General features: G+C 38.1%; 1 protein-coding gene across 9 annotated transcripts in view; it reads left to right on the top strand.

Moving 5' to 3' along the window:
- The window catches only part of FHIT (fragile histidine triad diadenosine triphosphatase), a 1426527-nt gene that overhangs the window by 740281 nt on the left and 672498 nt on the right, over nt 1-13748 (top strand). The window lies entirely within an intron of this gene.

Raw genomic sequence — 13748 nt, 5'->3', positions numbered from 1 at the left:
CATACACACACACACACACACACACGTGGTCAACTTGCTCTGCAAGCTTTCAAATCCAGTGGCATTGTCTTTACCATTATAGATATTTCAATTTCGAACAGAGACAGTGTTCATTTCACTTAACATGTGCCCAGGAAGGAATTGACATGTATCACTTTAGGTTCTGGCAGCTAGGCATGGAGTTGGCATGGTACTTCTTGGTCAAGATCTTTAGCTCTATTGTCCTAGTAACTCCAGTATTCTCAGCTATGCTCTTTCCTATAGTTAAACTCAGGGCTGTTCCATAGGTCTGCCTTTGTTGTCCTTGGTGTTTCTCCCCCAACTCCCCTGCCCCCCAGCCCTATGTCTTTCCCTCCCATGCTTCCTTCACTTGAATTGTTTCTGAATTTATTAACTCTTTGATGGCAGTCCCTTCTGTTCAGTAGGTATTTCCCCTCTGATTTGTACTTCAGATATTCCTTTAAGAGGTGGTGAAATTTATTTGCTGCCTGTAGGTAAAAGAGCTTCCTGTCTCCTAAAAATCTACTTGTTTTCCTCTCATCATTAGCAGCAACAACATGGGTTTGAGAGGTCAGATAGGGATTTGAATCTCTGAGCAACCCCTTCTAAGGTGAGAGAACTTGACCTGGGTTCTTCACTTCCTGGGCCAGAGTTTGCCCATCTGTCAAGTGGAGATAACAGCTACCTTCTGGCATGGCCGTGAGGATGGAATGAGATTTGCAGAAGACCTTGTTCCTCTCTGGTGCTCAGTGTATGGCACTTACAGGTGACAAATATCGGGTACAGTTCCCATGATCTCGGGAGAGACTAGGAGCACGGCAGAGAGAGATTTGTACCAGAGGCCACGTTAAAAATCAAATTTAAACCTTGGCAGAAAGAAGGGTGTTGGAGACTGGATCTTTTAGGGAACTAAATGTGAAACTGGTCTTTCTTTTTTGGTCCTTGTTCAGTGTTGAGAAAAGAACCTGCTAATGGAGTAGGAGGAGTACAAGCTAAAACATACCCTTTCCCCACTCTACGGATTCTTCTTAAATGAATGATAAGAAACTTTGCTCATTTTATTTTGATAATCATTCCAGGCTAAAATCATGTAATTGGACATAATTCAGATGAAAAAGTCCCCACCCCCCAATAATAAATATAAGATGCTTTTGTGAAATGTTTAGAACATGTTCTAATGTGACTCTCCTATGGAGTCATCCTGCAGTTTTCCAGAGGGAAAAGTCGGATTCACACCTACTTGGAAACTACTTCCACTAGAGATTTTAGCATCGTTGGGTGAATCCAACTCAAATATATTAATGGTGGGACGTTTAGGTCTTTTGTGTTTTATCCTAAATTATACAACATATGAAGTTTGTTGAAAGCATTTTTTTTCCCGTAACCACTATCTGACACATTTTTCCTGACCTGCTCTAAAACATACTTTTAAGTTCTTCCCTTAACAATCACAAAATAGAGCAGCCTCCTCCCTGTCATTTGCATTAAGTGGCAAGTAAACAACATTCAGCTGGAAGGACATAATGCACAAAGTTCAGCCAATGGATCGCCATTAGGTCCAGGAATACAATATACCTTGTAATTAGCAGTGGCTGTATGAACCCTACAGCATTTGGCACTTGTTCAGAGTTTTTGTGAATGGCTCTGTTCCTGGGAGTCTCTACTCCCCTACTATTGTAGTAGGATTATTGTCCTTCTGGACACAGTGGGCAGATTATTTTGTTAGAGAAGGGGAAGTCATAAAAAATAATGTGCCATTTCCCACCCACCTCCCCCACCCCCCGTAGCAGATGCTGGTTTCTTTGATAATTTCCAAGTTGAAATAAGAAATAAGAATAGCTTTCCTTCTTGGTAGGAGGCAAAATGTCTCATTGAAGAGATCAGGGAAAACCAATTAATCAGATATAAGAACTAGTTTCAGACTTTTCTGATTTGTAAAGAATATTGGCATTGGTGTCTTGTAATTCAGAGGACTCTGGAACTTAGGTCCTTATAGAAATTCCATTACATGTACATAAGTAGCAGAACATCTTAGGTTTACGTATGAGCAGTGAATGCTTCCCCAGCTCCTCTCAGGGACCTTTGGCACACTGCCTAAGTTTTCCTGCCTGCCTCAGGATCCTACAGTCAGCAGTTGACAGGAACATAACTGTATTTTGCTAAAACTAAATTTTCTTTTTGCTCCACAAAGGAAAAAAGAAACATCTTGAACCACAGTGTGTGTATTTAGACAGAGTCACTAAACAAGCAGAATGCGTATGAGAAGAGAAGCCCACCTGTATATATGAACCTCTTTCTTATTTCTTGGTGTTTTAATTTTTTTAATTTTTATGTTTTTACTTTTTGAGCTCTTTACCACTACCCTACCCTTGCCAGCCACTGGCAGCCACCAGTCTGTTCTCTATATCTGTGAGCTTGTTTTTGTTTCTAGATGCCATATATAAGAGAGATCATGGAGTATTAGTCTTTATTTGTCTGACTTACTTAGCACAATGCCCTTAAGGTTCATTTATGTCACAAATGGTAGGATTCCCTCATTTTTTATAGCTGAATAATATTCCACTGTGTGCGTGTGTGTGTGTGTGTGTGTGTGTGTGTGTGTGTGTATGAATATATGTATGTATACCACATCTTCTTTATCCATTCATCCACCAAGGGACACGTAAATGGTTTTTATATCCTGGCTACAGTAAATAATGCTGCAGTAAACATGGAGGTGCATATATCAAGTAAGTGGTTTTGTTTTCTTTGGGTAAATACATAGAAGTGGAATAGCTGGGTCATATGGTAGTTGTAGTTTAATTTTTTGAGGAATCCCCATATGTTTTCCAAAGTGGCTGCACCACCTAACATTCTCATTCGCGGTGCCTGAGGGTTCCCTTTCTCCACATTCTTGCAAATACTTCTTTTTTATTTTTGACAACAGCTGTTCTAACAAGTGTGAAGTGCTATGTCCTTGTGTTTTGACTTAGATTTCTCTGGTGATTAATGATGTTAAGCATATTTTCATGTACCTGTGAGCCATCTGTATATCTTCTTTGGAAAAATGTCTATTCAGATATTCTGCCCATTTTTTAACTGGAGTATTTGCTTTTGGAGTTGTAGGAATTCTTTATATATTTTAAATATTAGCCCCTTATCAGACATAGGATTTGTAAATATTGTCTCCCATTCACTAGGTTACATTTTAATTTTGATGATGGTTTTTATTTCTTTTTTCTTTTTTTTTTTTTAAGCCCAATGTTGAGCTCAAACTCTCGAACTCAAGATGCCAGGATCGAGAGTCTCGTGCTCTACTGATTGAGCCAGCCAGGTACCTCTTGATGATGGTTTTCTTTGCTGTGCGGAAGCTTTTTACTTTGATATAATCCCACTTGTTTATTTTTGCTTTTGGTGTCAGATTCAAAAACTCATCACCAAGATCTAATTCAAGTAGCTTATAGCCTATATTTTCTTCTTAGAGTTTTATGGTTTCAGGTCTTATGTTCAAGTTTTTTATCTTGATTTACAGTTAATTTTTGTGTATGGCGTAAGATAGTGGTCCAGTTTCATTCTTTTGCATGTGGCTGCCAAATTCTCCCAACACCATTTACTGAAGAGACTGTCCTTTCCCCCATTGTATATTCTATGCTTCTTTTCCATAACTTAATTGACCATGTATGTGTGGGTTTATTTCTAGATTCTCTGTTCTATACCATTCATCTCTGTGTCTGTCTTTTATACCAGTACCAGCCTGTTTTAATTACTATAGCTTTGTAATATAGTTTAAAATCAAGGAGTGTGATGCCTCCAGCTTGGTTCTTCTCTCTCAAGATTGCTTTGCTATTTTAAGGTCTTTTGTGGTCATATAAATTTTAGGATTCTTTGCTCTGGTTCTGTGAAAAATGTCATTGGAATTTTGAAAGGAATTGCATTGAATCTGTAAATTTTGGGGGGATAATATGGGCATTTTAACAGTATTCATTCTTCTAGTCCATGAGCATGGAATATCTTTCCATTTATTTATGTCTTCTTCAGTTTCCTTCATTAATGCCTTATAGTTTTCAATATACAATTATTTCGCCTAGTTGGTTATATATATTTCTAGGTATTTTATTCTTTTTGATGTAATTGTAAATGCGACTGTTTTCTTAATTTCTCTTTCTGGTATTTTGTTACTAGTGTATAGAGATGCAACATAGTTTTGTGTATAGTTTTTTATCCTGCATAAAACTTTACGGAATTTATTTTAACATTTTTTTTGATGGCGCCTTTAGGGTTTTCTTTATTTAATGTCATCTGCAAAGAATGACAGTTTAATTTTTTCCTTTCCAATTTGGATGTCTTTGATTTCTTCTTGCCTAATTGCTCTGGCTAGGACTTCTAGTACTATGCTGAATGAAAGTGGCAAGAATTGGCATCCTTATCTTGTTCCTGATCTTAGAGGAAAATCTTCCAGCTTTTCATTGTGAAGTATGATGTTACCTATGGGCTTATTGTCCATGGCCTTTATTATGTTAGGCTTGTTTCATCTATACATGCTTGGTTGTGAGTTGTTTTGTTTTTTTTTAATCATATATGGATGTTAAATTTTGTCAAATGCTTTCTCTGCATCTATTGATCATTTGATTTTTATTCTTAATTTTGTTAATGTGAGGTATCATGTAATGGATTTGTGGATACTGAATCATTCTTGCATCCATAGAATAAATCATACTTGATCATAGTGTATAATGCTTTCAATGTATTGTTGACTTCAGTTTTATAAACCTCGTAAGTAATGTTTAAGAAATTAATCTTAAAATCTTGAATCTTCTGTCCTATTCAATAGTTTTCCAGGAAAATTACTTATTAACTTGCTTGAGTTTATAAAATGACATGAAGGATATACTATTTATCCTACATAAGGAATTCAACTCTGCCTTTTAACAGTTTTGTGTAAAGTAACTTGTATGCATTTTAAATAGTCATCCATAAGGTATTGTCTGCTTATGTCAATTATTTTTAAAGTAAGAAAAATGATTTGAACTCTTTATGAATTTATCTCTTGTCAGTTAATGTATTTTAAAGAATTTCTTTCAGTACTTTTGTCCACACTAAGACCTTGTGAAAATACATGGATAATTGCTTGGTGAGAATGAAATCAGCCTATGTCAGAGTAGTAACTAAAAGTGCCCAGTGTGATCAGTTGTTTTGTCTTCTTTTTGTCTCCTTTTGATGTAGACTTTCTCTTCTTCAGTGTTTAATTGAACTCCAGAGAGGCTTACAAATTATCCAAAGTTATCTGCCATTTTGTACTCTCTGGTTAACCATGGATTCCTGTTTCCTTACCAGTGGTGAATAACCTCACCCAAATTGGGCAGAAATGCCCAGGATCTATTTACCTTTCTCTCTACATGCAGCTGGTGAGCAGCTGTATTGAAACTTCACATCCCTGATCATTTTTAATTGTACCTTATCATTGAGCTAAATAGTAACGGATTCTTAGTATTCTGGATTATCCTATGTTTGCTTCTGTTCCCTTAAATTGACATTTATTGTCAGAATTTTTAAACATTAAAATGGCATTTTTTTCTTAAGGTGTTGTTTTTCCTCAATTTTCCCATTGTTTAAAATTGAATGCTTTTATTATTAAAATTGAAAGCTTTTTATACTTTATTTATAGTGTCCATCTCCATATGGGTTGTATATGCATTTGTTTTTTCAAACCTGGCACATATTTCTTATACTTCTTCAAAGATACATTCAACCAAAAACCTAAAATAGTTTAGTGTTCCATAGGAGTATTTAGGATTGTTAAATAAATTGTATTATTGTGAAAGGGGGGGGGGTTGCATTGGTTTGATAATAATCTGTTCATTTCTTATTTATTTTAACTGAAAAATAACTCATTATTCCAAGGAAGGATGACTTTAGATGTTTTACTAACAGCAAGAAAATGTTCTGATCGTTATGCAGCTTGAGTAAATTACAACTAGACCATTGAGATCTTAGTGGTTATTACAGATTAAATAACAAAACTCTGTGACAAAAAAGAAATAAAACAAACATTCCAATAAATGTGGTTTCTCATAAATATCCACCATCCAAGGTTACAGACTGACTGCTGTTGTTTATTAAAGCAAGTGTTTCAATTTGTACATAGGTCATTGCCATCTTTGGTTAACTGAATTAAGCAAATATTCAACTTTATAAGAACTTGAAAATTATAAATTTGTCTTAAATTTGACTTGTCTTTAGACTTCTTTCTCTCTAAACAAAGGGTTATGATTAGTCTAGGACTTAAATTTACGATAGCCTTTGGGTCAACAATTTTTTTTACTAGAAGTTTTTCACTAACGGCTCTGAAATTAATGGCCAGTGGTTTTAATTATAATTTTAGTCAAGGCAAACAAAAAAACTTAGGGCTCATGATTTAATTTTACAATATACACTATCATATTTAATCTTAATAAGAGTCCAGTGAAGTAGGTATTACCCTGTTTTGCAAAGAAGGAAACTGAAGCTCAGGGACCTACTAGGGACTTGGCAGAAGCCACCTAATTGTGAAATAAGTTGCAGTGCTGACTTTTGAGCCCCGAGAATCTGACATCAGACTTGGAGATCCATGGCCTTCACCTTGTGCTAGGAAACTCCTTGTTATCATCAGCTAACGGATGTGCACTCTTAAATCTATGGAAAGTAACTCTTCTAAATACTCTCAGGAAAGTCATTTGGGATCATAAAAAAAAAGCCCATCTTCAATAATAGGAATTGATCTTTCCTTTGAAGTCAGGTGCCGGGATAGGACTGAATCAATATTGAAGTCCTATTTTTCCAATTTCCAGTAGATACTAGGAAGTACCAAACTGATAAATAAATGATACACTGGTACAAATTAGTGACCTTCATTTTCAATCAGTTATTCCTAGTCTCAACTCTTGCCATCCTTCTTTCTCCCTAACTTTTCTTTCTTCATCTCCCTCATTTCAGTCTTCCCATGACTTTTCCATGCTTTTCTTGCTTTTGCCTTTTTCTGTTATGTGTCTGTGAAGTTCTGCAAATCTCATTCTTTTTGTTCACTTCTTTTGACTGCAATTTCTTGCCACATTGTAAACCGGGAGAGCTATATTCTTTTCAGTGTTACAGATGTAGGTAGTTGTTCTAGAAGATGCCCAGTAGGCAAACGTGGGCTGAGAGTTATGGGAAGGAGCCCAGGATGAGCTTTATTTAGAACAAAATGTAGGCTAGATTGTTGCATAATAAATATGCCTGTGTATATCCATACGTGTGCACATATAAACTTGCCTGTATTTTCAAAAAGTTACCTAATAGGTGCTGATGCAAGAAACTTGAAGAAAGTTCTCTTAGATACCTTAAAATGAGGCATCTGCTGTCATCAGTAGCACCTTTATTTAGCTTGTCACTGATACATGAAAATTGAGCTATGACCTTTGCTGTTAGTGACTTCTACAGGTCCTGGTAATAGTTCTATGAAACTCTTCTCATTATGGATCAATTAATTCATCAAAGAGAAAAGAAATGTAATGGTATTATTAAAATAAATATATGGGTATGTATTTATTTATACATATAGACAAATATTTAGATATGTATGTTACCCTTGAATATTGTGTAATCTTGGATAATTTTCTTAACTCACATTTCCCTGAATTGTCTTTAATAAGTGTGTGATCTAGGTAAATTTCAAGAGATTAAAAAAGATAGAATCACTTGCTTATGTTGTCAGGTAACCTGATATATAGGAAACTTCGTAGTAACAACTCTTGTGGCTTCCTAAGCGTCCCTGATTGTAAGGCTTCCTCAACATTTTTTTCCCATACACTTATGAACTGAGGCACAAGGTGTGTAAGAGATTAAGTAGAGGAAGAACAGAAATATCATTTCCTTACTGAAGGTTCATATTAATAGTTTTGTAGTATCCTCAGTAGTCCAGTATCTTTACCAGTAACAGTTAGTGTTGTCTTAGTTATAAGCAAAGAGAAATAGAGTCTAGTTAGTTCAAGCAAAAAAAGGAATTTATTGTCAGTCTCTTGAGTTTACTGTACAGATTATAGGAGATGGGAGAATGACACCTGGGAATAAACAGGATGTAGCCTAGATTTGGAGTTAGAAACAGCAAGTGCTACTCAGCAGTCTTCTGAGGACTCCAGAAACATTGCAAGAAACAATTTCTATATATTTTTTTGAGTCTTTTGGTTACCATAATCAAGGTTCAGATTTCAAAGAAAGAGTATCCAGTTTGGCCTGAATTGGGAAATGTGATAATCTTGGGAGGGGCACATCTTTAGCAGCAGTTGCTAACAGTGGATAAGATGATTTTTTTGGGTGCTTTTATCAAAAACCCATGGAAGGGTTGGGCCACAGGAAACAAGTCTAGTGTATAAGTTCCCATTTTTCTCTAGAATTTGGCTTCACCACAAAATCTGATAATAACTTTCAAGTGAAAGCACATATTGAGATTGATCTTTACATGAAAATGATTAACTTGATCCACAAAACATACAGTAAAAGCAAGGGATAAAGAAAGGAAGCTAATAAAGGAAATTGATTTATTTGAAGTGCCGTGTGTCTCTTTCACTTTCCTGCCTATAGCAGGACACAATTAGTGGCAGTCTTGGCTCCAGTGGTCTGCCTGGCCAGCAGTAATCGGTTTTAGCCACGCCTCCTTTGATTGTGTTTTGTCTGAAGGCAAGGATAAAACAGCTTTGTCTTTACGTATGAGATTGCCTGGTTCTTAAGATCAGGAACTTTTTAGAGGAAAGCATTCTTAATGGAGTAAGAGGAATTTAATTTACTGTTTTCAGCATTGTGTCCTGATAAACATTTTATGTCTTGTATATGTGCCTTATATATGTGACCATTTAATAAACACTCCTACATCAACATTTATTATTTTACCAAGTGTGTTTTCAGGATTGGAGGGTATGACATTATAATACCAATTTTTCAGATATTTAGCACAGTACCTGGCACAGTCATAATAAATGCAGAATTAAAGTTGGCTTTTGTTAGGATAACAATTACTACAAATACCTCATGATAATTAAACACTTGTCACGTGCCAGGTCCCACTACGTAACACTTACGCAGTTGATTATTAAAAAAAAATTTTTTTTTAACGTTTATTTTCAAAGAGAGAGAGAGAGAGAGACAGAGAGCAAGAAGGGGAGGAGCAGAGAGAGAGGGAGACACAGAATCAGAAGCAGGCTCCAGGCTCTGAGCTTGTCAGCACAGGACCCGATGTGGGGCTTGAAGTCAGTAACAGCAAGATCATGACCTGAGCCGAAGTTGGACGCTTAACCAACTGAGCCCACAAAGCCCCCCATGAAGTTGATTATTATTGCCTTGATACTGATAAGAAAATTGAGGCTTAGAGAGGCAAAGATAGTCCTTTAGTGACAGACAACAAAAATCACTCTCACTCCATTTTTGAACCTCTGTTCTATAGGCATTTTTGAGGGGGTGTGTTCAGTGCCCTGCGTGATGTTTAGCACCATCCCTGGCCTTATCTTACAAAATGACGGTAGCACCCTTCTAGTTGTAATGGCCTAAAGTGTCTCCCCAAATTGCTCAAAGCCCTAGGGTGGGAGAGGGGAAATGGGAGCAAAATCCTAAAATCGCACCCACTTGAGAACTACTGATGTAGCTAGTTTGAGGGGAGTACTACACTACAGGCTCTCTGCTAATGCTATACTGAAGCCTGGGTAGCCTTGTCATGCCCCTTCAGGAATGGGGTTTCTGTGGTGGCTCCTTCTGCTTCCTGTTGTTTGCTTGTTTGCTTCCTTCCTTCCTTCTTTCCTTTCTTTCTTTGTGAAAGGGAGATGGGGAGAGAGAGAGAGAGGCAGGCAGGCAGGCAGGGGGAGGGAGACAGAACAGGCCAGAGAGAGTAGAAGACAGAAAATATCTTAAGCTGATGGCACAGAGCCTGATGTGGGGCTCGAACCCAGAAACTGTAAGATCATGACCTGAGCTGAAATCAAGAGTCAGGTGTTTAACTGACTGAGCCTCCCAGGCTCCCCGTGCTTCCTGTTGCTTTCTAAGTCTTTCACAGTGTAGCCTGAGTCATAGGACTGTGCCTTCACTGAATAGGAGTCTGAGAAAGTGGGTTCTTTCTTCTGAAGCTCTGCAAATGTTTAAGCTTTGGTGATGGGGTTTGTAAAGCATGGTCCTGAAACTTTAAAAACAAACAAACAAAAACAAAACATATTACGTTCAACAGACGGAAGGGCTGTCATGCTTAGTTACGGGTCCTGGGAACTCAGGAGACAGACATGGTACCAGCTCTTGTAGAGGCTATAGTCTCATTAAGGAGAAACAGAATGGTGATGGGATACTAGTGCTGTGATGGAGAGAGGGATCAAGAGCTACCTGTAAATCCGGTGAAAGGAGTGTCTGCCCGAGCTCAGGGAAAATGTCCAGAGAAGGTGACTTTCAGCGTTGTCCTGAAGAATGAATGGTTTTCCTCCAAGTCAGGAAGAGGGTCTTGGTTACTGCCATATCCAGATATAACCACTAGCATAGACTCTGTGGCCTGCAATGATAGATTCTCATTTTGTGGGCTTCTATTTATAATGCACTTTCTTGTTTTGTTAGGTGATGAATAGCCTCTAAAGTGTTAGGTTGAAGAGGGGAGATTTTGTATTCTTTTCGTAGTCATAATGGTTTACCATGTGCAGAGAGGCATTTGGTCCTGGGGCTGTCTTAGCTTTCCTGCCATCGGGTTTCTTGATGCTGTTGAGGGAGCTCTGAGTAATGCTTCCTTTTCCAAAGGGAGGCTAACAACTTAGAGACATGTAGGTGTTGAAGAAAACTCAGTCCCTAAATGAGCCTCTCCCTCTCTGATATAATTAGAAGACATCTTTACTGAAGGGCACATTATTTCTTAATTGGCATATTAGGCTATTGGAAGATCATTTTAATTCACTATGATTGATGGTAGATAGATGTTCTTCTCTCATGGGGTAGATATTCCATACAAATTTTCAAGTATAACTTTCTCTTAAAGTATTCAATATGACCAAACACATCTATCAACACCGTTTTGTCCTCACTATCGGAGAGAGGGTGTGCTGCGAATACCTCCTTTGCTCCCCCTTTTCAGCACTGCATTTGTTGTGCTAGTAAAGACAGCTTGGGAATGAACAAACAGTTGATCACAGTGATCTAGGCAAAGATGGACGCCTATACTCCTATGGCGTGTTCCTGGCTAGTCAGTTCTCCAGAGAGATGGTTAAACACTGTTAGGTCAAAGTCCATGGAAAGGAAATCCAAGCACCACCAGCTCCTGAGATAATTTCACCAACCAGCACTTTTTTAAAACTAAACTCTATGCCCAGTGTGGGGCTTAAACTCATGACCCTCAGATCAAGAGTCTCCAGCTCTACCAACTGAGCCAGCCAGGCGCCCCCAACCAGCACTCTTGAAGCTGCATGAAGACAAACCTACTGATTGCTTCTTTCTTTGCCTGACTCCGTCATTGCAATTCTGCTTGCTTACACTGGTGGTTTCAGTGCTGCTTTTTCTTTGTGTTCCTGGGCATTTATTTTCAGATGTAGTAAGTGCCACTTGAGGAAGACTAGGACTGTTGACTCTCATTATCCTCTCTGCAGGGTACAGTGTAGGCTTTGTATGCTAATGCAGAGAACCTGTCAAAACCTTTCTAAGGTACTGAAGATCTCTCTGCCGAATCAGAATTGTGTCCTGGGCATGAGCACTGCTGCAAAAAGGTGGTCCTTGAGAGTAGATACTTCTTCTGAATGTTGGATTAAGAGTGGGAGAAGTCCACCAAGATGGTTGGCCACAAAGACAGTCTTTTCATTCAATAAAAATTAATTGAGCATTTACCATGTGCCAGGTACTGTGTTCATCAATAAAGATACAGTGGCTGATACTCTCTACCCTCCAGGAACTACAAATCTGATCTGTTCCATTTTTGGACTATTTCTAGCCCTCGGTGCCAATACTACTTTATTATGAGTAAAAATTATTATGGGTAAAATACTGTATTTTATAAACCCCGACAAGGCTTCTCTGAAATTTAGATAATTTGAAAACAGGTGTCTCTGAGAAATCGGGTGCATAATGTTGCAGTAATAGGTTTTTAAAAAATGAATAGAATTAATCACTTGTAAAAATAAAGGTTATTTTTCTTTATCTCAGCCAACAGAGAAATTAAGCAGTTTTTAGAATTGGTGTCCTCTTTAAAGGATACTTTCTGCCAGATCTGATTAGTTTTACAAAAGATAATAGCTATACCTCAAATTAATAGCACTAAATATCATGACCAAAAAAGTTAGTACAGTTAAGTGGCAGCCACAGTGAAATCCAACCAGAACTCTCTACATTGGTATTTCCATCACGGTTAACTTCTGCCACCCTCATGCTCCTTGGAAAAACTTCCTCTCTGTTTTGCAACTGACTGCAGGTTATTCTTAGATTTAGACAGGAAAACAAAAACTGAGTGACAAGACCAGATGCACTTTACCTCGGTTATGAATACAGTCTGATGTGGATGTCTATGGGATTATCTTTTTTCTTTTTGACCCTTCTTTAAGTAGAATGAAAGATGATAAAGATCAGGAGATGGGAGGAGTTGGCAGAAAGGCGAAAACAATGGCCCCTTAATAAGACTCTTAGTAATCAGGCAGGCATTTGTGTTTTGAGTTAGAGATGTGAAAGTGACAGACTGACCATTTTGAAGGCTGCCATCATTACAGACTGGCGTGTTTCTAATTACACATGAAATGAAAGGCTTCAGAGACGAAATGACCCAGAACACTCAACCATTTAAGTATCTGATTAAGGCAAGTAAGCCTTGTAAAGACCAAAGTGCAAGACTGCACTGGTCCATTTTTTTCAAACTCATTTGAAATCTACTCTTTTTTCCCTACCTCCTTTTGTTTTTTCTGTCCAACTACTTTTGTACCCGAATTTGGAATGTTCACATCTGATCTATCAAGTGCCAGCAGGAAACAGATGGCCCGATCAGAACATTGAATGGGAGGGGGTTTTAGTAAAGGGACTATTTTTAAGGTATAAGCAGACTGGGGGGAAAGTAAAAGTAGTTGAAGAAGCACCAGGGAGTGGCACCGGAGGAAAGTCGGTGTTGCCTCTATGCCTGAATGGGCAAACAGGTAGGAGAGCCACACAAGAGCTAGTCCTATCCAAGGGGGCTCGATGGAGATTAGAGAAGCATGAGAAGAATTAGAGGGAGTAAATACCCCATCTTCTCTCCCTTCATACTACTGCTCTTTTGCTCATGATTCTCATTGGCCAAACCTACCAGAAGTCAGAGGAGAAGTGAGTCTGACAGATACATAGAAAATAACTTGCTAGGACATAGCACAGTAAGGGCAGAGCATAGATCTGGGGAGCAGATGGAGAATAACCAGCACATATGCCTTTCATTATCATAAACCAATAGGAAGATCCCATGTATATAGGCAGATTAACTTGCCTTCACCTTCTAGTATAGAACCAAAGAATTCACCACAATTATATTGAGCCACTACTATGGGCAAGGCAAAAATAACCACTACAAATGCATAGGATATGTTATTTGTCATGAGTAGACCCCTTGGATCCTGTACTATCAAGGTGTGCAGAATTGCCACTTCCATACGCAGAGAATGTAAATGGAGTGAACTGGTCTGGGCCGTAGGGATTTGGATTTGGGTCTGTTAAGAGCTCTGCAGCCCTTGCTCTCTCTGAAGACATCAGTTGCTGTGAAGTGCCTGGGAATTCAAGCCTGACATTTTCAGGCTGTC

This window comes from Prionailurus viverrinus, chromosome A2 (genome assembly GCF_022837055.1).
Source record: "Prionailurus viverrinus isolate Anna chromosome A2, UM_Priviv_1.0, whole genome shotgun sequence".
Taxonomy (NCBI): Eukaryota; Metazoa; Chordata; class Mammalia; order Carnivora; family Felidae; genus Prionailurus; species Prionailurus viverrinus.
Note: the sequence above shows the minus strand (reverse complement) of the source record. Positions and strands in the feature narration are given on the sequence as shown.